Here is a 27,785-nt window from a genome sequence, read left to right as displayed (position 1 = left end):
ACATGGCCTTAATGCCAGCACTGGAGTATGTGGGGGGGATAGGGTAGTGATAGGTGTAGCTCTGTGAGTTTGAGTTTAGACTGGTCTACACAATGAATGCCAAGCCATGCAGGGCTATTCAATGTGATCCTGGACAGAAGGTGGAGAGAGAAGGAGAGAAAGGAAGAGAGAGAGGAAGAAGGGGAAGGACAAAGGAGATGGAGAGATGGAGGAAGGAAGAGAGAAAGATTCAGAGAGAGACAGACAGATAGAGACAGAGAGAGACAGAGAGATTTAAAGAAAAATAATATAAAGGAGGAATACCTAGGTGCAGTAAATGTATGTAGTAATTACAATAGAAACCTAGAAGAAGAACTTTGGTCACGTTTGTTTATTCATTTTAAACATGAAGGAGAAGAACCTAAAAGGGATGATCTTGGTGTCCTGTGCGAATCACAATACAAACCAAGTTTGGGGCATTATCAGAGCTCAAAATATTTTGCTTTTTCTTGAAAGTGGAAATGCCAGTGTAACTAAGAAGACAAGCATCCTCAATGTCCTTAAACTTACAATTGAGGACCTCTTTAAGATGTGAATAAGAAATCAGAATGCACACATTATAAATTACAAAAGGACTTTTTTTAAGTTGCATGAAACCAAGCAGATTTTCATCAACAAAGCACCTATGTATGTTACTGTTGGAGGGGTGACACACACCTTACCCACTGACTATATCAAGGAAGAATTTTTGGTATTGTTTATTTTGGGCAGCAGGATTTAATACATAGAGTAGCTATCTGAAACCTCATAATAGCAATCCTTTCTCTGACTGGGTTCTATTGTGTTGGTGTTCAGATCAAATGTCAATGTCCTCTGATCTTTGATGCTCACATGTGCTTATTACATGGAACAGAATTTAGCAGGTGTTTGATTGTTTAGCCAGCATTAGGGAAGGTGAGCTGGGAGTAAATGGTTCTGACAGAGCTTTGTTTTAGGCTCGCTGACTCTGGCTGAATTTGGAATAATTGTGTTGCAGCAATAGCAATCTTGCTAAGTACAATAGGACTCTGGAAAGCTTGGCTCAGAACTAATGGACTACAGCTACCATCTGCAGGATGGAAACTAAATTCCTCTGAAAGAAAGTGCTCATAAATGTAACTAGCCATCTTGTTGATTAGCTTTCTGGTGGATAGGATTGCAGTGCCTCAGTGTACCAGCCCAGCCTTTCTCCCAAAGGCAATTGTGGCTGAAAAACACTTGTTTCTGAATACACATTTGCCTTCTAAGTTCCAACACATTCAGAGACCCTTTTAAAGAAGACACAATCAGATTATGCAAAATGTAGAAAATTGTGTCAACATTTCTCCAACTGTAAATTAAAAGAGGGAACATAAGCTCTTATGCCAGCGCTTATTATAAGGCCACATTTTCTAATCCAGTGTACTTAGCATAATCATATACCCCGCTCTATGGGGCTGGAAATTTCAAACTTACATTTTAAAAATTTATGCAAAATACAATTTTAGCATTGATTCTCAGTATTAGCACACAGTTTTCTATTTTTTAACATTCAATCTTTGCAAGCACATACTTGTGTCCCCCATGCAACACATACATGCTAACCACATCACTCGTCTATCATATATAAGCTCTTGGGCTCATTCTCCTGCACCATGTACACACACGCACACATACACACATACACACTCCACAATTCATCATTATTGACACTTCCACATTCTTAAATATGGATGAACCTTTGGCTTCAGAATTTTAAGTTTTGGAGATTTCATTCTTGTTGGAAATCTAGCTACAGGTAAACTTTTAGGTAATTAGGAATAACCCCATTGCTACCTGAGCCAAAGATGGACTAGTTTTTATAAAGAAGAAGGGATCTGAAACCTTCAGGCAACTTCCAGATTTATTTCTCCCACAATTCTCAGGATTTCATCTTTGCAGCTTAGAGAAATCCAAAAGATAGGGTAGACTCGCTGAGAGTGGACAGGGTTCAGCAATGGCTGCTGTTCACCTCTGTATAGTTGTTTTTTTGACCCTTCTCCCTCTGCAGGGGCTATCCCAGCAACTCGCTCCTTGAGCAATCAGTTTCTATCTCAGTGGGGACAGGTACTGGGATGCAGCATCCTGAACTCTTGGCTGCTTCAGACTTCAGCATGCACTTTGTACTATGCTAGCTAAGCTTCTGTGTTGCTTTAACCCACTGGTTTCCAGTTTGCTGAGCCTGAGAATCTGCCTAAAAAGCTCCCTTCCTTAGTTGCTTTACATTGGCTATGTTATGCCAATCTTTCTTTTCTTCTTGAGACATATTCTTATGTATCTGGCTTACACTTGCTATGCAGGTGAAAGATGACATTGGATGCCAATCTTCCAGACTCCACTTCCTGAGCGATGGAATTACAGGCATGTGCCACTCTTTGGTTTTAATCGGTGTTGAAACCTAGGATGTGGTAGGGTTCTTACCAACCTACCAACTGAGCTCCATCACCATAGCAACTCAGCACCAGCTTAGTTTGTGTAACATATATTCTCCACCTTTCCCCACTCTGACCAATTGAAGTATTGCTTTTCCAGCCAATGCTTGGGATCCTGAACATCTGTTAGGATATTCTCAGGAGCTATAGTTGACCTGTTCTTTTAAGAATCTCCTCTTTACCCCAGTTACTCACTTAATTATCATAATGAGGCCACTGTGTTAAGATAGTAGGCTCCATCTCTGGGTTTACATTTCCTTAGAATATCTGGGACATATGTTCTTGTATGTTTTGTATTGGTGAAGAAATGCCAGGTCCTGGCCTCAAATCTGTCATGCTTCAGTATACCTAACTGAATAGAGTAACTCCATTGAGTAACAATAGGTTGGAATATGGGGATGTTCTATTGGAATTGATTACACTTGCAAACACTTCAATTGTCTGTTTTTACATTTCCATTGATATACTCTTATTTCCCATCCATCTCTTGGAAATATTCCATTTTCTTGGATGGCAAGGTTAACCTGATGTTTATTTTCATATTTGAATTTACAACTAGACTACATATGAGTTCCATCATGACTTTTTGGTGGAGAGATCAAGGTTTTGTCTTGGTTTGTCATGCTCTGTTTTATGTAAATCTTATTAACTGTTTCACACCCAGGCAAGTAAGACAGCAAGTAAGGGGCTTAAGCTAAAACTATTGACTTAGTTCCAAATGTTACTTTTCACTCATTTCTTCTACATCAAATTCCTTGAGTCCACTTCTTTCAAAACATTTTATCCTGTCATATCAACAACTTATTAATCACTACTTTACAATTAGTTGATGCCTCATTAGTATCCAAAGCAACCCTGCAGCCTGAGCAATTTCAGACCCATTTTGAAGATAAGTAAACCTAAGATCTAGATAGGTTTTGATTAGTTTGTGTCCTGATCTTTGGCATTCATGTTATTTGAAGTGGCTGAGAGTGAGTAGATAGAGTTCTTTAGGAGACTGGAATGCAGGAGGGTTCAGGGACCATTCACTGGGGAACAGGCATGATTTCAGGGAGGTTAGATAGGAGGTAGACAAACCTTAGTTTTGGATGGCCTTGTCAGAGAACAACCAGGAGGCAATATGAGAGGACATCTGAGTGTTAACTGCTATGTCTGGGATGTCAGGGGTGGTGCGTCTCTTGTTCAGTTCTCACATTTAACAGTGTGACCAGAGAGATCTGTGATCTCTCATTCCTGCCTGCAGGAGTTGGGGGTTGGGAGTGGGGAGAACAATCACACTTATTTTCTTATCCAGGTCATCTTGGTTTCAGACCAAATCTTCCTTTTTATAACCGAAAGGAAAGTCAAGGAGGAATGAACTGGAAAAATATGACTAGGATGGCATCAAAGCAAGGGTGTTTATAAATATGACTTGCTGACGATATTTGGTCAAAGTCTGCAAGTGGCTGACAAGAGCCCGCTGTCCACTGCATCTGAGTTTGTCTCTGGCTATTAGTCCTTCCTCTATCCAATACCACTGTTCTCCCTGCTTGGGGAAGGTAGGGTAGGAACACATAGCAGGTTGGTATTCCTGTTTCAGATCCTTACTGGGCATATGTAGTCTTTCTGAAGTCCACTTCATTTAGCGATAGGCAGGGATTCCTTCTATTTCCTTGGTCAAATGTCACCTTATAGGTGTCTTCCACGACAATCACAGAGACCCTCTTTTCCCCTTCCCTTCTGTCTTCTATCTTCTTGATTCCCTTATCCCCCATGCACCCTTCCTGAATGACACAAACATATACTAATTATTTTGGAGGACCATCTCTCTTTTGTTTAACACTGATATAGTTATTATGTATTGTATTTTATTATGATTAAATTTTGATGACTACTCCTTTTTGTGTCTTAATAAAGAGTCTTTCTACCCAAACTGTCCCCAATTTTAAGGATCTTGTAGAGATGTAAATAAAAGATCATAGAAAAATATAAAAGAGAAATGAGAAAATCAGTGAGAAAAGCAAGGTTTGTTATAGTATTAAAGATGACAAAAACATCAATTGTCTAATAACCAAACCAGTGGACTCTAGACAAAAGGGAAAAGAGCAGACGCACAAGCACATTTATCTAGTCCCATTAAGCCACAGCACGATAATATGAATTCGAATCCTGATCTTTGTACTTATTAGATGAACCCTTAGGCATCTCCCTCTTGTCAAATGTATTCCATTAGAGTGTTATCCTCCACGGGCTCTGATGGGGATTAAATGAGAACAGAATGTGTGTAGGTCCTGAGCCCAGCATTGGGATCATCCTGAGAAGTGCTGATCTGGGCAGGTGAGGCACTGGAAATGGGAAGCAGGATGAGGGGTGTTGTGCACAGCTCCACTGCAGACCATGCCACCTGCTCCTTAGCCTTTCCCTAAAGCAACCAAGCCATTGGGAAATGCAGAGTCCCCAAAAGAGCCCAATCTATCGTGTTCTTAAGTGATGTTAAACACTTTCAAAAAGGAAAAGTTTGCCAAACATGATTGCTCCCATATCTCTTCTAAACATAAATGTCATATTCTAAGCGGGGCTTGGGCTTGTCATGAAATGGGGTGATGAACATTTAGAGATGGACATGGAAACTGGGCTTTCACGTGGAGTTCTTATAGCCCTGTCAACTAATCTGCTGTGCCTTACCCTGGTGTACGAGTAGGAGCTGCCTGTAGAAATGAATAAGCTAGTCTAGGTGGAGGATAGTAAATAACAGCTGGCAGGAAAAAATCCTGAGGAAAATTAATTTTCAGCAGTGGCGGAGAGCAAAGCACAAAAGACTAAGGTGCTCTTGATCCTGATTTATAGCATGTCCCCTCTTCTCTTACAGTAATGAATCACGGGCTTTCCCTCCCCAGTCTGCTCCGAGGTTCACTCCACAGATATAGATGCAAGCACAGGAACTCTCCAGTTAGGAATTTTTCTTTGCTCTGTGTCACTACTGACTTTTCTCAATATTAAAACAATTACCAGAACATAATTGTTTAGTGATGAGAAATCTATTGTGATCTAAAGTAATATTTATACCAGTTCTAGTTTGCTTTCTACTGCTGTGATAAAACATTAACAAAAATAGTTTGGATGACGGAGAGATATTTTTTGGCATAAATTTCCATGTCACAATACATCCTTGATGAAAAACAAGGGAAGAACCTGGAGGCAGAAACTGAAATGGGATCATGAAGGAAGGCTGTTTACTGGTTTGCTCACCAAGGATTGATTGCTCAGTCTGCTTCCGTGCACAACCCCAGACCATCTGCCCAAAGGTAACCCCACCAACAGTGGGATGGGTCCAGGTTCTTCTACATCAACCATTAATCGAGAACATTTCCCAGCCCCACTTGCCTACAGGTCAATATGATGAAAGCAGCTTTTCAGTTGAGGACCCTTGTGTCTAAGAGACTCTAGTCTGTATGAAATTGACAAATGCTAACCAGTATATTATTGTATCTGTGATAGCCTTAAACTATGTATTTTAACAGACAAAAACTATTTAATTATTTTAATATTATGTTTATAGTATGTGGTACTGGGTCATCAAGTTTCCTGGTAATCTCCATGGACTCTTAGTCATAGTTTTCCTTTCTTTTATTTGCACCTGAGCTTGCCTAATGCTAGTATCTTATCAAAACTTCCTCAGATGTCCTTGTTAAGACCAGAGGTTGTGATTCCAATGTTCACTTCATTTCCCAGTGTTGTAGCATCTGATACTGTTGGATGTTGGAGCCTTTCTTGTAAGACATCTTTCTCCATTGGTCACCAAGACAAACATTCTTATCATGTCCGCACCACTCTGAGACTCCTCAGTGTTAATATTTCCTCTAGGCTCTGCCCAAAAATTATGTACCAACTGCCAGATAGGAGCCAGGAGCTAGGCATGTTGGGTTTTGGGGTTTCTCTCTGTCTGTCTGCCTGTCTGACTGTCAGTCAGTCGGTCTGTCTGTCTGTCTGTCTGTCTGTCTGTCTGTCGGTATGTCTGTCTGTCTGTCGGTATGTCTGTCAGTCGGTCTGTCTGACTATCTGTCTGTCTGTCTGTCTGACTGTCAGTCTGTCAGTCTGTCTGTCTGACTGTCAGTCAGTCGGTCTGTCTGACTGTCTGTCAGTCAGTCGGTCTGTCTGACTGCTGCTGTGTCTCTTTTTGTCTCTTCCTGTCTTCAAGTGAGAACTTGTTTCCTTATTTCTCTCTCTTCTTTTTCTGTTTCTCTGTCCACTTTCTTTCTCTGCCTCTCCTCCCTCCCCTGACCTCCTTCTCAGGTCCTCAGGAAGCTTCCTTTTATACTAAGTCTGTCATAAGGCTGGTACCTCAGGGGACGCCTCAGCATGGGCCTACTACGCACCCCCTCCCACTGCATCATACTGCATTTTCTAAAACTTATCACTCAGTATCCTCTGAGGTTTTTCTTTCACCTAATCTCCATATGGTTTTCTCATTGTAGGACTGTCTATTCTCACCGTGAGCTCTGCTTAGGAAACTTATCCTATACCCCTATTCCAATATTACTGCAATTACCATATCTATATTAGTTATATCTTCAATTAGTATTTCTTTTCTGGGCTCAAAGTTATTTAATGCTTCTAGGTATTCAGCATTTAAACATCTCATCTTCTATTTCTTATCTTCATTCTGTTGTTGTTTTACCTTTGAGATGACAGGACCATTCTAGATTGTCAAATCCTTCCTCTTCATCGTCTCCCTATTTCTACTGCTAAGACTCAAATTCAGTTCTCTCTTATCTCCTCTTTGGTTCATTGCACCAGGGTCCTCTCCATTCCAGTCTTTTTTGTTATTATATCCACTTTTCTCATCTTACACCAAAATGGCTTTATTTATATTTTAGTTATTGGTGATGGAATGTTGCAAAGGATGCCCTTGAATTGCTGATGTTCCTACTTCCAACTCACAAGAGCTGGGACTAAAGACAGGTGAACTACACCTGGCTGGAGCCATGCTGAGATTAAACACAGATCCTCTTGCATACTAAGCAAGCATACTACCAACTGAGCTATGTCCGGAGACTAACAGTGGCTTTTGTTGTAACAAATTTTATTAAAGCCCTTAAATTTAAAGCTGTCCAATGACTTTTAAACAAGTATTATAATGGAAGAATGGGAATTGGGGGATGGGCATGGGAAGTTGTGGGGAGATTATCTTTAATGATAGTGTGTTACACATTTCAAACTTTTGGAGGGAGCATGATTTGTCTATTTCACATTGGAATTCACATATCAAACCCTATGTTGTGCACACACATACACATACACACATATACATGCACACTCACACACAATTTTACTTGTTCACTATGCATTACTAGAAAACAATTATAAGGCTGTTTGATGACTGCTCATTTTCCTGATAACAAAGCCCCAAGGTCAGAACACAAGTCTTAAGAGACAGGTTGACAAAACACTGCTTGTCTTGCAGCATTTTCTCTTCTGCATTTTAGCTTAATTATTGATTTTGATAGTTACTTAGTATCATTCTAAATAGCACATTGCTTATCCAAATCAGCGTGTTTCACTCCGATGTTCCCAACTGTATAGATATCACAGTCTTCAATCTCTCAATTCTTGATGGAGTTTCATTTTTTCCTATTCTAGCCTTGTAAGCTTCCAGTTTCCAGGTTGTCCACATCTTGAATGCTGTTTCTCATGTGCGGCGCATCCTTTATGCACATTATCTCTTCCTCTTTCATCTGTGGATGTCTAGAGGAAGTCTTCCTCTAAGAAACCTTCCTGAGGTGAAGTCCATCTTCTGTCCATGGTTCCTGAATTTTCCCTACCTGCTTGGTTGCTACCTTTGGTTTTCTGAGTTTCCACAGCTTCACGTTCCCTGGGCTAGTGTCTGTATTATTTGTGATAGAGTACTTTTATCTAATAGTAGATAAATGAATAGATGATAGAGTGCACAGTACAAAGAAGACACTCAAGTTTTGGGGTCCAAAGAGGACTCCCCCACTTAAATAAATTAAAGGAGGAATAAAACTTATTAGTCAAGTTATAATTTACTTCTAAGCATATATGTCTACTGATGTATTTTGAAAACAGAACCTTTACTCTTTTCAGGCAGAAGTCAGACATAAACTCAGCCAAATGATACCTTTTTCATGGTTGGCAGTTTAGTTAATTAACAGACTAATTTTTTAAAAATTAATTTATTCACTTTACATCCCTCATTCCTCCTCTCCTCCCAGTCCCACCCTTAAAAATTTCTCCCTGCCCCATATTCTGATTTCTCTTTAGATCTTATAAATCTTTTGCCTTTTAGAAATCCCTTCCCTGACTACCCCCTCCCCTACACCTCAGAGAAATGGAAGTCCCCCTTGGGTACCACCTGACCCTGGGATATCCAGTGTCAGAAGGCCTAAGTGTACCCTCTTCCACTGAGTACTGATCAGGTTCAGTTGAGGGAAGGGGATCCAATGGCAGGTGACAGAGTCAAAGACAGCCTCTGCTCCAATCAATCCACTCACAAAACCATCAACCCCAAACTTGTCCTGCCTATAAGATACACAGGGATAAAAATAAAGCAGAGATTGAGGGAGTGGCCAACCAGTGACTGGCTCAACTTGAGAGACACATCCGATGTAAGAGAGCCAATCCCTGACACTATTAATAATACTCTGTTATGTTTGCAGACAGAAACTCATGGTTTTCAGAAAACAAAGCACAAAACACAGACTAACCTCATCTATGAAGTCCTGTTCAGAGACGGGACTGGGATAATAGCTGGAGGAGACACATGATTATTGGGGGAACGTGACTTCCCGTTCTAGCTCTAGGTCTAATTGCATGGGTGTGGTCCTTCTGAAGAGCATTTCAATAATATCTAAGTGCTGGACTGTTTTTACTGTCCCCAGTACCCAGGGAAACTGGCAATCAGATTATCAAGATAAAATTCTGGTAGAATGGAAAAAAATTGTAAAGTGTTTGTATACATAATACTTCAAAAATTTAACATTTGCTCCAGTCATATTATCAAAATAAATATTCCAACATGAAAAATATTAGCCCTCAAAAACAAATATGTTTGATGTGAAAACAAACTTTCTTTTGGCAGCACTTGCCTGGGTGGAGGTGGCAGCAGGAAAGCTGTCGAAATGTGGTTTAATCTTCTCATGAGAAATTTACCAAAGACCCATTTTTTTAACATTGTATTACTTTAAAAATAACACAGGAATAAAAATAATTGTACCAGAAATAAAAAGGGTGAATTTTTACAATGTTGTTTTGAATGTCTCAACTGTTGTAAAATCTCTGCCCTATAATATTATTTAAAATATGTATGGGAGGAGTGGGGGGTACAGTGGGAAATGACTATGATCAAAATACATGCTACAGTTGTATGAAATATCAAAGGCTAAATATATTCAAAATGAATTTCCTTATTCTATCTTCCCCATTATCAATAAATTATTATTTCCTTTGAATATATTTATAATATCTCTATCTATGTATCTATTTTTCTATAAATAGATATCATTTACTAGATATTATTTGGAATATATCTGATCAATCTTGTGTGAAAGTACAATGAATGTTTTAATATCTGATTAAATGGAAAATTACATATTCTTACTATCTTAGTAGATATACTGTATGGATGGATGTCTAATAGGAAGAAATCTCTATCAACATTTTATTTATTTATTTATTTATTTATTACAGATACTTTACAAAGTATCTGTAACTTACTGTATATTTCTGAGTGATTTTATGAAGTAACAAATCATTTATGATAAAGGCATTTAGTTTTTCAAAACAACCTTGAAATTTATTAAGGTTTATATAATAACTTAAAAATTTCTCCTCCCCCACTCCATTTAGTGCAAACATTGAAATCAAAGTCTTATTCTCTCTGGAAGTAGTTATATATTAAACTGCTGTCCAGAAACCTTGGGACATATTAGCTTTTAGGGAAAAACATTTCCAGTTCATATTTTGTACTTTGAAGTAATATATTCTTACTATGACTCTAAAACCTGTCTAAACCACCATTAACATTTTAAAAGAAACTTCTCTAGTTCTTACAAAACAGAAATAAATAACATCTGACAACCGCATTAGGGAGCATAAACATAAAATTACCCGTTATTAAAAACTGAGCACATTTTTCTCAAAGAAATATATGACTCAGCTATAAAATAGTATGTTTGCCATTCACACTAATGTTTCTACATTATGTTCAATCTTCTAAAAAGCTGACATGGAAAATAATGGCGTAATAAACTAATTCATCATAATGTGCAAAAGAAACTGCTGGAATAAATTGTAATAACCTTTCAAAAACTAGCAGCTTTTAAAAGTATTAATTTCTACTCCAGATAATTGGAAAAGACACCTGGGTGGGTGGGCAATATTTTTTATAGGATTGCTCTGTCAGGAGCTTGAGATTGTCTCAGAACTCAGCACTGATCATTTAGCACTAAATGACAGCAAATCTTGCAAATGGGTCTTCCTAGGTGGTGTTTGCCATAAATTACCAAACTCAACTCCCCTCAAGGTCAACTGCACGAAAGGGCAGGTATGAAATGGCCTTTGTGGAGACCTAGAGTGGTCTTCGGGTTTCTCATAAATGGACAATAGTTGTGTTGGCTGCCATAAAATCAACTTAATGGACTGACGACATAAATTACCATCAAACTTTGACAACATTCCTCTTTCTGAGAGAATAGACAGGTGCTTTTATATCAAAGCTGGGGAAAATGGATAACAATATGTTAGCATTTTTATTATAATCATAAATATTTTAACAATGTTAAGTGGGGAATGAATTAATACTAGGAGCTACAATTTGTTTTACCTGATGCATTTAAAACAGTACCTAAGTGACACTGGTTTTCTGCCTGTGTGTAGTTTCAAGGAAAAGTTCCCCTGACCTGACAACCTTTCTCCTGAACACAAATAACTAAGAGCTAATAATCTTTGCTTTCTAGTCTATTTTATCCATGTGATCTACAAGGCTTGGAAGAAAAAGCTAGATGCCTGAAACCTCACTATCTCAACATAGCCACTGATTTACCTGTCCTTGGGTTCTTGCTTCTCATCTGTACAAATAAAATGACTGTCACACTGAGTCATTATGAAACCAATTGAATTAACCTGGAGAAGAAGGCATCGTAGAAACCCTCATCTTGGGTAGCATACCATATCAGTGCATTTATGAAGACAGGCTACTCTACTTTTAATTCATAATTTTAAAAACTCAATTGTTAGAAAATATAGCAGCTAAACTATAAGGCAGGAATTTGGATGTCAACGAAATATCACTATTTAGGTTAGTTTTATTTGTTCATCTAATTCCTGGCATCCTGAAACTATAGTTATTAAAGGATATTGCGCTAGAACAAAGGTTGACTTCTCATATCAGCCAGTTTTATCAGTATTCATTTTCTCTTAGAATGCAGGAATTTAACTGAATATTTTGCCAAAATAAATGATGCATTGAATAAAGGTATCTTCCAAGGTGGGACTTTCTATTATGACTACTATATATAATGTTTCAGCAACCATATATACATTGAAAAGAATACAAGTCCCCAAGCAGAATGTACTTCCTAGCTAGCCACAGGGTTGCTGGTCTTTCTTTGTGCCATCCTGCCTATTTATTTCTTTCATTCTGTTCCTATTGCCACTTCTGTCCAAAACCTCGTCACCTTAGACCTGAATTATTGCAGCAGCTTTGTTGTTCTGGTCTCTTTCCACCAACCCATCCTGCCTTATCCTGCCAAATTAATCTTTTTAAAAGCATTACTTAAATTACACTACTCCCCTGCTCAAAATTTTTCAATAGCTGCCGCATGGGGCCAAAGGCCAGAGTCTTTAGGGAGAATAGAGGCTGTGGGTGTCTGACTTCACCTCCCCTTCCAGATGTGTTTTCTGGGGTTTCCCTGCACAAAACTTCAGGACAAGGTATTTGTTGTCTCCCAACCTCTAAAAGAAGTTCCCTGACCTGTGTCTTCAAGTTCTATTTAGGTGTAGAAAAGGATGTGCAAACCTTGCCAACCCAAAGCTCTCCTAGTCAGGAACTTGGAGCACTCTGCTTGTAGTGTTGCTTGGTATTAAACTTTAATTTCTTTCACTACTAGACTGTTATAGAATTTTGTGTCATGGGACTGCTCACTCACTAATTTGCAAAGCTCTTGGAAGGCAGGGTATTTTGAGTTCTCCTTATCTGCCAATGACCCCAGCATGGAGTCAGGAACCAGCAGCACCCATCAGACACTTGTGCAGTAAATGAATGCAATGGGCTGCCATTGGCCTCTTGTATTATCAGGATGGGAGCTATTGAGTTATGCCACATTGTAGCTTCAGATGTTTCAAGACAATGGTTTATACTTGTGAGACAGTTTCCCTGAGTTTAACAAACTTGGTTTTAGGGTTTTTGGTTTTTTGTGAAGCTCTACATGATGAAGCACAAGCTGAGCCCTGTATCCTTAAAATTTAACTCTAAGCCAAATATGGGCAGCAATAAATTCAACAAACACTAGTGTATAGTAATTGAATAAACAATAACTATGTAATAGTTCTCTGCTACCATAAAACTCATTCACGTCTAAATAAAACTGAAATCAATGAAGGAATAAAGGTGAAACCATTGAAGGAATAGAGTAAGAGGAAAAGGCAAGAATGACATCGTCTAAATATCCTATACTAGACAGAATAACTGGTATAGATCAGCAAGAGTTGACTGATCATCAGAGCTGCTCTCTACGAGGTATATTTTCTTATATCCACAATTCAGTGTCCTTGTACCTTAGTATTCTTTTAGGCAAATAGAACTCATATGGACTTCTAATTCATCTGGAAAGGCTGGGATGAATGGAACCCTTTGAGTTGTTTATTAGGATGACTGATCTAAATCTCTGTGGGAATCCAACCCAGCACCTGGCACATTAATAAATGGTAGCTATTATTAATTACTGTTTTTGTTTTGGTTGTGTCTTTTTTCACTCATTACCACCCAACTTACCTAAAAGTCAAAGAGCAAGGGTACTGGAGTTAAATAGGCTTGCGTTGGCTTTAGTACTTATTGGCTTTAGTATTTATTATCTTATTATTTATTAAACTACCTAAGCCTCAATTTAACGCAGCAATAGAAACCCCACTAAGCTATGTACAGAACAGGAACCCCATGGGTAGCAAATACAATGTGTGAGTATTTCCAGACAATGCTTTCCTACTGTGTGTTGAAGACCATATGATTAGGAACACTCTAAGAGTGAGTCAGAAACCTCTCTCCATTGTGTCTTATTACTTTGCAATGGTACCATAAACTGGTATTGTAAACACCTTATTTTTTTAAAGGGTGAGGGGTCTGATTGTTCAGGCAGCATGTGTATAGTAGAGGATTGCAAATTTGATCATCAATAGGAGGAGAGGACCTCGGCCCTGTGAAGGTTCTGTGCCCCAGTGTAGGGGAATGCCAGGGCCAGAAAGTGGGAGAGGGCGGGGTGGCAGGCATGGGGAAGGGGGAGGCAACAGGGGTTTGTTTTTGTTGTTTTTGTTTGTTTCTTTGTTTTTTGGAGGGGAAACTGGGAATGGAGAAATTCGCATGTAAATAAAGAAAATATCTAAAAAAAAAAGAATAAAAATCTCATAAAATAAAAAAAAAATTTTTTTTAAAGTATTTGTATAGCTACAGTTTACAAAACACCTTTGTAACCTGGGACTACGTTTCCCCAATATGCCCTGAATTAGTCACTTGCTGTCATCTTCCTGTAATCACTATCCCTGTGTCCCATTCTTTCATCAAGATGCTTAATAAGTAACAATAACGATCAATGCCTCCTCCAAAGGAGGCTAGTAAAGTCCTCAGATAAATTGCTGCCGTCATAAGCTTGTATTTTTAGAAATACTTGACAGTCAGAATTGGACAGATGGAATTGAGCCATCGATCAGAGTCTCCCTCTGAGCAGTAGATCTCAGAAGCAGAGGCTCCTCTGGGCGGGCTTTCACAGTGGACACATAAAGCTGCTTTCCTCACTTCTCTCTGATTTCGAAGATACTGGAGAAGGTATCCTCGAGGTTACCTGTTCTCCTGCAGGCTAAAATACGGCTTTGTAAAATGATCTAGGCGTTGGCATTTGAAACAAAGGATACACAAAAGAGTACAAAGAAACAATGGTAACTCCCTTAAATCTAAATAAAATCTTTATGCTGTATCCCGATTTTAATGTGCTATTATCTTAATTCAGTAGGAATGCAATTAAGTGCTAAGAAACAGAAAGAACTCAGAGTTTTCTGAGATTGATATGTTTTTAGTATTAGAATAACTGAAGCTTATACTTTAAAAATTCAGTAAATATATTCACTTCCCAACAGTATCTACAAGGTCAAACCCCAGACTAACACAGTAGATCTTAGGGTGTTCCAGGCATGCTGGGCGGTACGTATGTAATACTATAAACTCTGTATTTCCAGGTATGCTGGGCGGGACATATGTAATACTATAAACTCTGTATTTACAGGCATGCTGGGCGGGACATATGTAATGCTATAAACTCTGTATTTACAGCCGTGCTGGGTGGGACATATGTAATACTATAAACTCTGTATTTACAGGCATGGTGGGCGGTATGTATGTAATACTATAAACTCTGTATTTACAGCTTGTACTGCTTGTAATTTGATTCCAAATGGATAGTTTGCCAAACAACCAAACCTTTTTTTTTCAATTTATTTTGTATTAGCTATTTTCCTTATTTGCATTTCAAATGATATCCCCTTTCCTGGTTTAACCTCCAAAAAACCCCACTATCCCCTCATCTCTCCCTCTTGCTCACCAACCCACCCTCTCCTGCTTCCTGGCCCTGGCATTCCCCTACATTGATGATCAACTAGGCCATCTTCTGCTACATATGCAGCTGGAGCCCTGAGTACTCTTTGGTTGGTGGTTTAGTCCCTGGGAGCTCTGAGGGTACTAGTTAGTTCATATTGTTGTTCGTCCCAAGGGGCTGCAAACCCCTCAGCAAACAACCATTCCTTAAATGAGGATGCAATATAGTCTTGAGTTCCAATTTTTAACCCATTGATTTAGATTGGTTAAACAATAAGTTAGATGCAGAGGAATGAAAACAACTACAGATGTTTCTCATGACACTTGAAAAACACAGGTTAAGCATCCTTGAAGTTGCAGTCTGTTCTTCCTGTTCTACAAGGAGCTAAGGAACTGAGAAGATTTAGTTAGCCAGAACACAGGCAGGGCCCTCCCCTTACAATACCTCATCTTTATTACAGTATCCTTAGCATTGGGATTTTGATGGCCTTCTCTCGTGGGCTTTTAAGTGGAACTCATAGGAAGATCTTTTTTTTTTCATGATTTGTCATGGGACAGTCAGAAAATTATGAGCATGCCACCTGTTTCATAAAAGATTTTTTTATATACAAAATAAAATAAACTTAGCAAGCCAGAAATCAGTCAGTACTGCTAACTTTCCCATTCAAACGTCACTGGAGTAGACTTGGATTTCTCTAACTGTAATAAATGTCTACTTTTTGTGTCTTCTCTGCTGTTGAATTCTTGCCATAGCAGACCAATGATACCTTCGGCAGTTCTTAGTTTATTGATTATGGCCACATAGTTACATTTTAAAACATGAGTTATCAAACAAACAAAACCTCATAAATACTGTGGGTCTCTGACATTTAAGCCCTGATAACTACAAAGCATTGGATCAGCACGGTACTGGCTCATTACTGTGTCTGCTCCCAGAATCTACACAGCGTGCTGTTTCTGTATCTTTGGTTTTTGTTTTCTTTTATTGTGCTTATATCTTGACCATTGCCTCCCATGAGTTTGAACCATTTATAGACTTCTTAACTGCATCAGTATTTATGTTTAGCTTATGCACAGCTATTTGGCCATTCTATTTTAAATATTTCCTCTACTACCTTACTTAGTCTTAGGAGCAATCCAACAATATGAATAGCATTTGATTCATGTTTTTAAAAGAAACTTGCTCTCAGTGGGTTGGTCTCATCACTTTGAAGTGAATAGATTATGTAAGTTTTCATTCAACCATGACTAAATTCTTCAGTGGGTTAATGGTATGATATAATTGTTGGAACATGTTGGAAAGTAGAAGGTAGAGACAGGCTGGAGCAAAAGTAGGCAGTAGAGATGTATCTTCAAAGGATTCATCTTGTCCTGGACCCATCCCCCCATGCTTTGTTTTCTGCCTGCCATGAGCTGCTAAATGTCTCCTCACTAAGAGCTTCTGCCATAGTTGTTTCCACAGACTTGGAAACATGGAGTCAACTAACCATGGCCCATAATCACTGAGACTGGGAGCCAAAATTCAAGCTTTCTTTTTGAAGTTGTTTATTGCTAGTATCTGTCACAGTGATGAAAGCATACCAACACTCCTATTATCCCTACTCTCAGAGATGAGAAAATTAAAGGATGGAATGTTTCAACATATAGCCCTAACATGATCCACCAACTAGAAATTGGCTGAGTGGGTGATCAAACATACCTACTTCAACTATATCTGCTTTTAATCTGTTCACCTTTCTTATCATAGGAGGACTAAGACAAGCAAAGTGTTATTTGGGAATGTATTTTACCTAGTACAGATATCAAAGACAAAGGCTTTCTATAGTCAAAGAAATGATAGGTTTCAGCAAGGAGGAAATGGGAATATTGAAACTAGGGAGTGGGAGGAGATTGGCAATCACGTTGTAGAATATTTTAAAAGCTCAAAAGACCTGGAAAGACCTCATGCTCCAAGCCCATTGAGAGGTTCTGCATAGATACTGTGTGTGCAGGCAAGTAATGCGTTGAGAGTGCTGGTGAGGCAGCAGGTGTGGATGACCATATGTAGTTGGAAGTTAAGAAGGTTAGAGGGAGGTCCTCCATATACATACCTACATTCAGACACGCCTCAGTTACTCCTAAGAGGATTATCTGGCTAGTGGTTGTCTCATGGTCTCTCCTCACCTCCTGGTTCTCCTGTTCTTCCCTGTGAGCACCTAGAAAATGATTACTACAGTTAGATTTTTAAATACAGTTAGATTTTTAAATCCTTTTCCTTAGTAGCTATGTTTAAACGCACATACACACACACAAACACATTTGTGGAAAGAGACATACTCTTGGTGGTAGACAACATTTTCACCATGGTCAGTCTAGTTCCTTTTAAAAAAACAATTTATTGTTAAGAGCAATAAATCATAATGTTCAGTTTAACCCTAGAATACAATAAACAATTACTCATTCTGCTTGATTGGAAGGTGGGGTTAAACATGGGAGACTCCCACATGCACTCCAAATAATGTTCTTAAGCAGAACTTCTACTTGAGTTCTTGTCAACCCTCTGCCACACAGTCCCAGCAGAGCCTGGAATTCTAAAGAAATCAAGGAAGAAAAGATGAACTCAGTTACTTTGGGCAGGTCACATGTCCACTCTGCCTACACAATAGCCAAGAAAGTAGCTTAGTGCTTGTGAGAAGTTGGCATGCTCCCAGGCCTGTTGACCTCAGTAAGTAACAAAACAAAACTCTAGCTGCTCAGCTTCTCATTTTGTTTAATAAGCTAGAATTATTTCTCAAACATCTCAGATAAACAGAAATAATTATAATTATGAGTAATTAAAATGCTAAATGGAAGAGGGCTCTCAACATTCATTGCATTGTGAGCTGGTCCCTGGAGGGTAGCATCTTCAATTAGTTCAGTTTTACAACAAAACATAAATGTGACAATCAGTGATTGCAGGTATTCAGTTCAAGTAAGAAAACAAGTTAATTCACTGTAAAATCACCCTCTCTCAACTAGTTGGTGCCCTACTGTCTTTTGTGTTCAAGGTTTGTTTTAACTCTAGAATCTAGAAAAGCACCAGATAACAGAGGGAAGAATAATTCTGCAGTAGAAGCTGTGAGTGGATGCATACGAGACTCATGAGCTATTACTACTGGGCAGGGAAGAAGGTAATCGATAACAAAAAGTGTGGCTTTGAAAAGCCAGCCCTGAGCTAGGAAGATGGCTGAGATGAAAGTATTTGCTGTGCAGATGTGGGGACCTGGGTTGGATCTCTGCAATGCATGTACCCTGGACGCAGTACCTGGACACAGAGGCAGAGACAAGAGCATCTCCAGGAACTTATAGGTCAGTCAGCCCTGAGTGCACAGTAATACATCACAAAGTGATCCAGTCTCAAACAAGGAGGAAGGTGAGGAGAGACTTGGCAAGTTGGCCCTTGCTTCCACAGGCATGTCATAGCACATGAGTGCCTGCACTCACATGTACTCATGACACACAGATATTAGGTAGAAGAAAGGTCTTTCAAGTGAATTTAATAAATTATATGAACATATTTACTTAATTCACAACCTGTGTTTGATGCTTCAAAGCTAGATCTTGCTATGCTGCCCAGGCTGACTAGCCTCAAAACAATAATCCTTCCACCTCTACTCAAAATTCCACCTCTACTCTGAAATTCCCATCACCACGTTCTGCACTCTAGCATCTATTGTTAGTTTATGCTAGATGGTTGCTAAATTGCATTGCTAAGAACTAGTAGAACAGTAAAAACTACATACAGATATATTTATGTAGCCTCTCAGATATAACCTTAGAGCCATGTATGCCTGTATTTTAATAAATGTGCGTGTGTGCGCTATTCCTCATTACTCTTCACCTGTAATCACATTTTCTTTAAAAATTTAAATCATAAATTATTTTGATTTTTTATTCAGAACTCTTTCTCTAAATGTACATATGCGCACTCACACTTTTAGCAAAATGTATCCATTGTCTTTTTGTAGTATTAAATAGTTTTATCACTGCAATTTTTCTTAGCTATAATGGACTAAAATAAATTTTCAGTTGTAAGCACATTAGCAAGTAGGAAATGAATGTTTGCATCAAAGTCTCCAGTAAACATATGTCTTCATTCAGATTCATCATATGATTTGGCCACCATGACCCTGCAAAGACTATCATTTACTGGATGTCACACTGAAAGATGCCTTAAGCCCTTCACTCAGTAGAGGATAAACTCATCAGACATGTGGTGCCAATGGCTTCTGAACAATAAAACTATTGATTCTGCTCTTAATGCTTAGTTGTCTACACCTTGAATTTAGCTGAAAAGGTTACTTAGATACCTAAAGATATTAAACTTACACACAATTAGCTAAAGTTTGTTGCTGTGTCAACCATTTTGAAACTAATTAGTTTATAAGAACATTCAAAGAAGAGCTGTAAAATGTAATACCAAATGGCTCAGAATCAATTTATTCTTTGTTGATTCCATCTGTCCACTCACAGTTTACACTAGGTGTGTTTTGGAATCTTCAGCACAGCTACTGTATAAGAGAGTTAAATGCTGCCATGCCCTTAACACACTATTTAGGATATATACTACAACATTGTAGTCTATGGCCAGTCTATGGCTAAGAAGAAAACTATGTTGACTACAATGGCTGTCAGCTTTAGAAATTAATTTGGTCTTAATACATTAAAGAGGATCTGCTGTCCTTAGCAAATGATTTATAACAACAATGTGACCAGAAAATATTTTTTAGGACATTGTTTTGTTTTTGTTTTTGTTTTTGTTTTTTATTTTTATTTTTATTTTTTTTTGTTTTTGGTAGGGCCTTCCCTGGAGTGTAGTTAATATACTCAGTGTCACTCCATTGGAGAAAACTGATTCAGAGTCTCCTGGAATTTATCAGTTGTAAATAGCTACTTGGCCAGGACTGGGTCTTTGTTCCCACTTTCTCTTATCCACTTTCTCTTATCCATACTGGGATTTTGTCTAATGTGAGCTTGAACAAATTCTGAATTTAAGTTATGTAAACAAACAGTATGATCTACACACTTGGGAAGTAGGAGTATGTAAGCCATGAGGCAGAACAAGTTTCCTGGTCAATAAACTCTGAGGATCATCTAAACCACTCCAGTAGCCACCTGGAAGAGGTTTCCTGTTGCAGTCAATCACAGTCCATACTGTGTTGAGAATAAAAATCTGTGAAGCTATGTGCACCTGGCCGTTTATGGCTCTTGGTACTGGTTATTAGGTTCAGAATATGATCAGGACACTGAGTTAAATAAATAATTAATGAGGTCATATTAGGGCTATTTTCTAGATGAGTGGGTCAAAGTTTGGAGAAGCCAAGGCATTTAACTCTAGAAATCAGCAAGGCATGGAGGTAGGAGTCAAAATCTCACTCCAGAGATTCCCCAGGATCTATTTCAGAGGGCTGGGCGAGCACTCTCAATGGTAGGATGCTAAGAACTAACATTGCCACCTCTTCCATGTCCACAGCCTCCACTGCAAAATGCTTCTCCCTCACTGTAAAGACGAAAGGTAGCACATTGGTTTTGAGCATTCACAACTAAGGTTTGGTTCTACAATAATCTTAGTACTCTCTTGTTTTAGTTCAATTTCTGTTGCCATTATAATATACTGATCAAAAACAAGTTGCAGAGGAATGAGTTTATTTCAGCTCACAGGTTACAGTCCATCAATGAGGGAAGTCAAAACAGGGACTGAACTGAACCTGGATTCAGAGTCTGAAGAAGAGACTGTGGAGGAATGTTGCCTACTGACTCGCTTCCAGGCCCACACTTAACTTCTTTTCTTATAGCTTCCAGAACCTTCTAGGCTGGGAATTCCTATATCATTTCATAATCAATCAGGTGCCACACAGACATGTCCACACAGTCATCTCAGGTGAGATTCCCTTTTCTGGATATTTCAAGTTGACAACCATCAAGATTAGCAATCACTTCTTGGAGAGATAGTGGTGCGGTTGGCTGCAACAGATGTTCCTAACAGATAAAGAAGTGATCACTTCCTATAATATTATACAGAGCCCACTAATAGACAAGAGCCAGGTATGTCATGACCATGCTATTGCAAGTGTTAGCAAGTCCATTTAGAAGAGAGTCAGAGCGAGTTTTATTTTGCATCAAATTAGGGTTATCATGAAATAAAACTGGTAATTCTTTGGGGAGACAGGGTTTTATAATCTAACAAAACCTAGCAAAGTGTAGATAAATCTTACTGTGGTGACCGGCAGTGAGATCAGGCATTTTGTGTTCGTTCGTGTTTGCTTTGGAATGTTAAGCAGGTTGGATTCTTTTTAAAAGAAAACATTACATTCAGAACATTCTCCCATGAAAGCTCTCTTTGACAAAGTGTCATTTTTTCATATATTAGTGCATGTCTGCCTACATTTTATATTCAAAGACAGCATGCAATGTTTGAACAACTTTTGACAAGCCCGGGGAATTAAAGCACCGTAGAGGCGATTCTTTTAATGTGGTTCTATAGCCCATTTTGTTTTCTACGATGTACTTTAGGGTGAGCTATGGCATTTCCAATTACATCAACTTATGTTTGAAAAAGTACAGAGCGATCAGAGGTGAGTAACAAGAATGGCAAAGTCACCTCACCAGCAAAATAATTTTTAAACACAAAATTCTGATATTTGTTGAGAAAGAGGCATAGGCATGATATAAATGAATTATAAATGAGTAGAAAAAATAAATCAAAGATGCTTTTAATAAAACATTCAGGGAATTAGAAATTTCAGCCACCTCTTAAATACAGTATCTACTAAACTATACATTGTCCTCTATTGGAGACACAATTTATCCCTACTAGAAGCCTCAGAATGAAACTCACAGGTACCCCAAGTCAGCACGTGCAGGGTCTATCATTCCAAATGATAGGCCTCCTATGTCCTCCTTTGGTGAACCTATAGAATGGACATCCTGACTATCCCAGCTGCATCTCTCTGCGAGTCACCTGTCCTTGCTCATCCACATGCCTTGTTCCCCTCACCGCTTGACTGTGTTAGGTTCTTTCTCCACCCAGATCAGTCAGCTGATCTGCAGATAGCTTTTCACTTCTTTGGTGACAGCTGGATGTCACCTGCTTTCAGGAAGATTTCTCTGTCCATTCATTATTTTACCTAGTGTCTCTTCTGTAGACCCTTACCATTCAATTCCTGCCCACCACAGTTCCTGTAATACCATGACAGGATTTCTTCTTTTCAAGGACACATCTCCAGCAGACCCAAAGGTCCATGATGGCAGATGATTTTGACCTTTCTTGTATTGTTTAGAACAGTTATTTCAAACATTTTGTTATGAGGACTAATGAACCACTAGAGGGAGAAGTTTATGAATGAGATAAACTTTTATATTTTTTTCCCTTTTTGGTGATAATATAGACTCCTAAACATTAGGAAGTAGATTACTTTGGTTTTCACATATTGACATTCTCATTTGTCTGTTTCATTTAGCTAGCAATATGTTTCACATTTTAGTCCATGAGCATTCTCATAGCCATGCCCTTCTTCAAAGAAAAGCTCAAGTGGGATGGCTTGAGCATAAAGGGTGTTACCACAGAACTCCATGCTTGGTTTGAGTTTAATAAACACAGTAGAGACCATAAGGAAGATTAAAGAACCAGAAAAAAATTTACAGAAACGAAACTCTAACACCTGAAGTTGCTGAAGGTCTTCCTTTAAATTGTCAAGTCATTATAGTCTGAGAATGTTTCCATGAGTCCCGTGACCAGAAAAGAAGAAAATTCAAAATGTACACCAATTACTATGTCAAGGAAATGGAACCAGAGAATAAATAATCGTATACACTGTTACCAGATCACGAGGAGCTACGGTAATTGATATTTTCTTGAAAGGATCTCAAATCTAATGAGGCAGCTGTGGATAACTCAATGAAGACGATGACAAAGTCAGGGGATCAGGTCAGGGCCCTTAGCATCCAAAATTCAAATAAGCAGTCAGATTGGGATTGAATTAGCTGACGTCTGCAGACCACCTCTAAAATACAGAAGATATTACTTAGCAGGGCCAAAGTAACATCATAGCCTAGCAGCTTCCGAGGTTCACAGATGCCTTGGCTGAGGGGAGGGTGGGCCGAGGCTGTGAGAGGTTGGGTTGGGGATGGGTGCGCAACACTTGAAGGAGGTTAGTACAACCCTTACTTTTAACTCACCTCAGAAGTGCTTTCCTTAAGTCACAACTAAAAGTGCAGTGAGTTAATGGAATGTTATCGTCTACAGCATAAGTAACTTAAAAACAGCTTTTTTCTACACATAAATTACTTAACACAACTGCTCTTAATGTTCTAGATTGATGCTGCATGGATAGACTGCTCTATGTAGAGGAGATTCATTTTTTGTGTCTTTGGTGTTTGTTTCTTAAGCAGTCCTCCTGTTTTGAAACACATCAGAATATTTTTCCAGGAGCACACAGAGGTCTGTTTTCTAGGCTTTGCCCTTTTCTAGGCTTCCTGGGGCCAACATGTGGCCTGGAGCTTAATGCTGATTGTCATCGTCATGGTGAATGGATTAAGCAGAGAGTGTGTAGTCCCTACTGAGGAGCAGTCTTTGCTTTATTTTCATCTAAAGGATTGTCCATCCCACCGCCCTTCTTTTCCAAATGTTCTTGATAGCAATTCTCATTTCAAATGGACTCTGGAATCTGAGGTTTCCATACTTTTTCTGGCAATATATCTCTTATCAGATCAGCAAAAACAAGGTGAAACTATCTGTCACAGTCATTTCAAATGTCTCTCAACTATCATATTAAACATAAATGATCAATGGCTGCAGCACGGCCTCTGAGGAGAGAGAGAGACTTCTTTTTTTTCTTTTCTTCTTTTTTTAAAACTAAGGAGGACATTTAATTTGGAAGTTTGTGGCTTAAGCCTTTGATCCTAGCATTTGAGAGGCAAAGGCTGGAAGGGCACTGTGAGTTTGAGCTCAGAATATAGATGACATTTTTTTCTTATTTCAGTTATTGAATATTAAATTGAATATTCAGATATTAAATATTGAACAAATATTATTGTTTCAACAAAAAGAGAAATAAAATTGTAAGGTTAGCAGGTAGACAAAAGCCAAGAGAAATGTGTAAGTGAGTTAGTGTGTTTGGACCCAGGACACACACCTGAGGCTGGTGACAGCAGGAGAACCTTCCCTGTCCGAGTGAAACCATTGAGAAAGGTCAGAGTAGCAAGGGCCTTGTTTCAGGAAAGACTTTTTCAAGCAAGACAGCAAGTGCTGCTGAGTGTGTAAATTAGGGAATTTGTAAGAGAAAGCCTCATGTGTCATGTGCAAAAACTTAGTTTTTATTTTTATCTTCAATCAGAACCAAGAGAATAGTTTTGAAAGAGCTAATCTTGCTTTCCATTCACGCAGAGCACTCTGTAGAGATGCACGCCTACTCACAGGTATAGACAACATTCAATCAGACTCCACAGGAGAGAAGATGAAATGAGATTGGCACCAAAGTCATCACCAAATGCCTACTTAAGGCACAGGATGAAACATCTCCCCTCACCCCATGCAAAGCCCCAAAGCAAGAAAGTATAGAAGTTTTGAACATATGTAGGGTTTTCAAAAAGCATTGAAAAGCCTATTTATAACATGCATTACAAACCCCTTTTTGTATCTTATATACCAGTTCTTTTCTGTGTCTTCACTTACATTATAGGTATTTTGAAGAAACCTTAGCTTCTCAGGTGAGTTTCCCATGCCTCCAGAGTTGAGACTTCTTTTCCCAAACTACCCTGTATTCTGCAGTCCAGTGATAGCCTCTCATGTGTAGCCATCAGTATAACCCAAGTTCTTTTCCAAGAGATTGAAACTTGGCATGTGTCTTTTCTATCCAATGTCCGGTTCCCATCCTCACACCTTCAGTCCCAGACCACAGAGTAACACACATGTAACACCCATATTCAAGTATCATAATCTTGCTTACAATTTTAGTGAAAGAATAACACTAGAAATAGCTAGTAATAAAAACACATGTCCTGATATCCAGATATTTTCCTTTTTGAATTCTTCATAGTTCAGAATTAATCTATGATCACATAATGCAGAGGTATTAGAGCCACTCAGGAATTTCTAAAATCAGGGCATTTCTAAAGTGTGTGTAGTGCTCAAGTAGGTCTCCAGTAGATTTAAGCACTCTGTGGCCGGAGTGATGCAGAGCCAAATGCAACTTAGCTAAAGTTAGCAGTTAAAGTAACCTTCAAAGGAATGGGGCAGAAGCTTTTGCTGTGTTGTAACCACAATTGTAGCTCTCTCTGTTACTATATTCTTAGGGTGTCAAGAACAAAACAAACACCAAGGAGGTCTTGACTTAGATCCATGTGTCTAGAACTTACTTGGACAGCAGAAGACAGTCCTGAGAGGGCTTCTGCTGTAAGAGGAGTCTCTCTTTGGTAAGAGCTGCTTGATATTTGAAAGTCTGTACTTATTTGCCATTTGAAATTATAAACATGCACCTAAAGCAGCAGCCCGAGGACTTATATTTACCATGGGATATACACAAAACTGAAATGATGCTTGTCTGTGGTTAGCTAACGTCATGCATTTGTGCATTTATGCTGGAGATAAAAGGACATGCTAAATCTTGTTCCAAATAAGAAAAAAATAAATGGAATAAGTCCAACTGGTCTCTAACTTCAGCAATGTCTGTAGCAGTAATTTATTTACGATAATTACTTATTCATTGATACATTGAAAAAAAAGTTTATTCTTGATTTTAAAAATTTATTCACGTATAAATGGTAGGCATGTGGTATAAATGCCTGACATAGTTATTTTGATGTTGCATTTTATATGCATGAACATAGGTTGTACCAAAACAATAACGGGAAATGAGGTTTAGCTGTAAAACCAAAAAAGACTTTACTACATGGCCTCTAGAGATATCTGTTTGTGAATGGATTTTTAGACCATGAAAAGTGGTATATTCCTAAAAGTGGGACATTTTTAAAGTGTGTACAATATGTAAGTAGGTCTCCAATTTGGTATTTATTTTAAAAGTTTATGCTCAAGGACTTGGCAGACAGAGTTAGTAATCTATGTACTAACCAACCTTGCACATGGCTGATAAGAGTGATGAATAACACAACAAGGAAAATTATCATGAAATAAAACAAAATCTCCCTAATTTCCTATGCAGAGAGAATTTAGCATTTTAATTTGCCCCCAAATCAGGAGAGAAAATGAATGATGGCAAGAGACAGCGGAGGATCTTCCTTCCCCTGTGGTATAGTACTTTCTTCAGACATTGAAACATTGGGAAGCTCCATAAAATTGAAGTTGATAACTCAAAATAGTTTCAGGGAATCCCTGAAACTCTCCAGATTCCCGAGGCTTTTCCCTCAGCAAGAGTGTATGATCAGTTAAGGCTTCATAGAGTCATTTTCAGATAAGACAAACTAAGAGACTTTTAGACAAGACAAACTGAAAAAGGGGAGGGAAGGAGGTATTAAGGGAGAAAGGGAAGAAGGGAAGGGGAAGGAGAAGAAGGAGGAAGATGACAAAGGTGAAGAAGACAGTGATAAAGAAGGCAAGGAAGAAGGCGAAGATGAGGGAGAAGGAGGAAGGGGAGGAGGATGGGCGGAGGAAAAGATTCTTGGAAATAGTTTCAACTGTGCAGCCTGAAAGAAGCCAAGAAAAGCCAAACTGCCTAGGAGAGAGTAAGAGCAGCAGAACTGCCTGGAGAGGTACAGACCAACTCAGCTACTGGGAAAGTATGTCTTACAATCTGTCGACTGCCTGCAGGCTGTACAGTTGCTCCAGGTTTCTAGCTACTGTCAATTGTCATCCACGGTGGCTGGGTTTTGGTGATGCAGATGCTTTTGAATCATTTCTGCTCTTGTAAGTTATCACTTCTGCAACCCCAATACAGCTCATTGGTTGAACAAGTTGGACTTTGGGCTATTCATACTTTCATTTGGTTCTGGTTCCACATCATCTGTCCAGGGTTAGTGTGACATTCTTACCCCTATTAGAAGGTTCTGAAAGTACTCAGCATATGCTTCCAGGAACACCAAGAGAGTAATACTCTGCCAGAAATAAGTCACAGTAAATTTTTGCTTTTCTTTTTGTAGTTTTTGTCACATCTCTGTGTGTGTCTGTGTGTGTACACATGCATGCCACAGTATATGTATGGAGATCAGAGGACAACTTTTGGGAGTTCTGGCTTTCTACCATATGGGGTCTGGGGATCTGACATGGGTACTTACGTCTTGGCAGAAAGGGTCCGAAGCTTCTGAACCTTCCTACTAGCTCTTCAGTGTATGGTGGACAGAGGGAGGGGAAGGGAACAGGTCTTTTTTTTTTTTTTCCCCCAGAGGGGAAACCAGGAGAGGAGATATCATTTGAAATGTAAATAAAGAAAATATCTCATAAAAAAAAAGATCCTCTTCACCTTACACAAGATGAAATCTTTGGAAGATAAGGCTTAGGAAAAATATGGGAGAACAATGTATCAAGAAAGATTTCTTGGCTAATAACCACT

At 38.8% G+C, this 27,785-nt stretch overlaps 1 protein-coding gene across 4 annotated transcripts in view; it reads right to left on the bottom strand.

Annotated features, from left to right (window-relative positions):
- The window catches only part of Hs3st5 (heparan sulfate-glucosamine 3-sulfotransferase 5), a 303,959-nt gene that overhangs the window by 107,167 nt on the left and 169,007 nt on the right, over positions 1 to 27,785 (bottom strand). For all 4 annotated transcript variants that reach the window (XM_031347453.1, XM_031347454.1, XM_031347457.1 and 1 more), the window contains one exon: positions 17,355 to 17,459. The gene's annotated coding sequence lies outside the window, so the exon portion shown is untranslated. The remainder of the gene's footprint in view (positions 1 to 17,354; positions 17,460 to 27,785) is intronic.

This window comes from Mastomys coucha, unplaced genomic scaffold, assembly GCF_008632895.1.
Source record: "Mastomys coucha isolate ucsf_1 unplaced genomic scaffold, UCSF_Mcou_1 pScaffold3, whole genome shotgun sequence".
In the NCBI taxonomy this organism is placed as follows: Eukaryota; Metazoa; Chordata; class Mammalia; order Rodentia; family Muridae; genus Mastomys; species Mastomys coucha.
The sequence above is the reverse complement of the archived record's forward strand: the minus strand, read 5'-3'. Positions and strand labels throughout refer to the sequence as shown.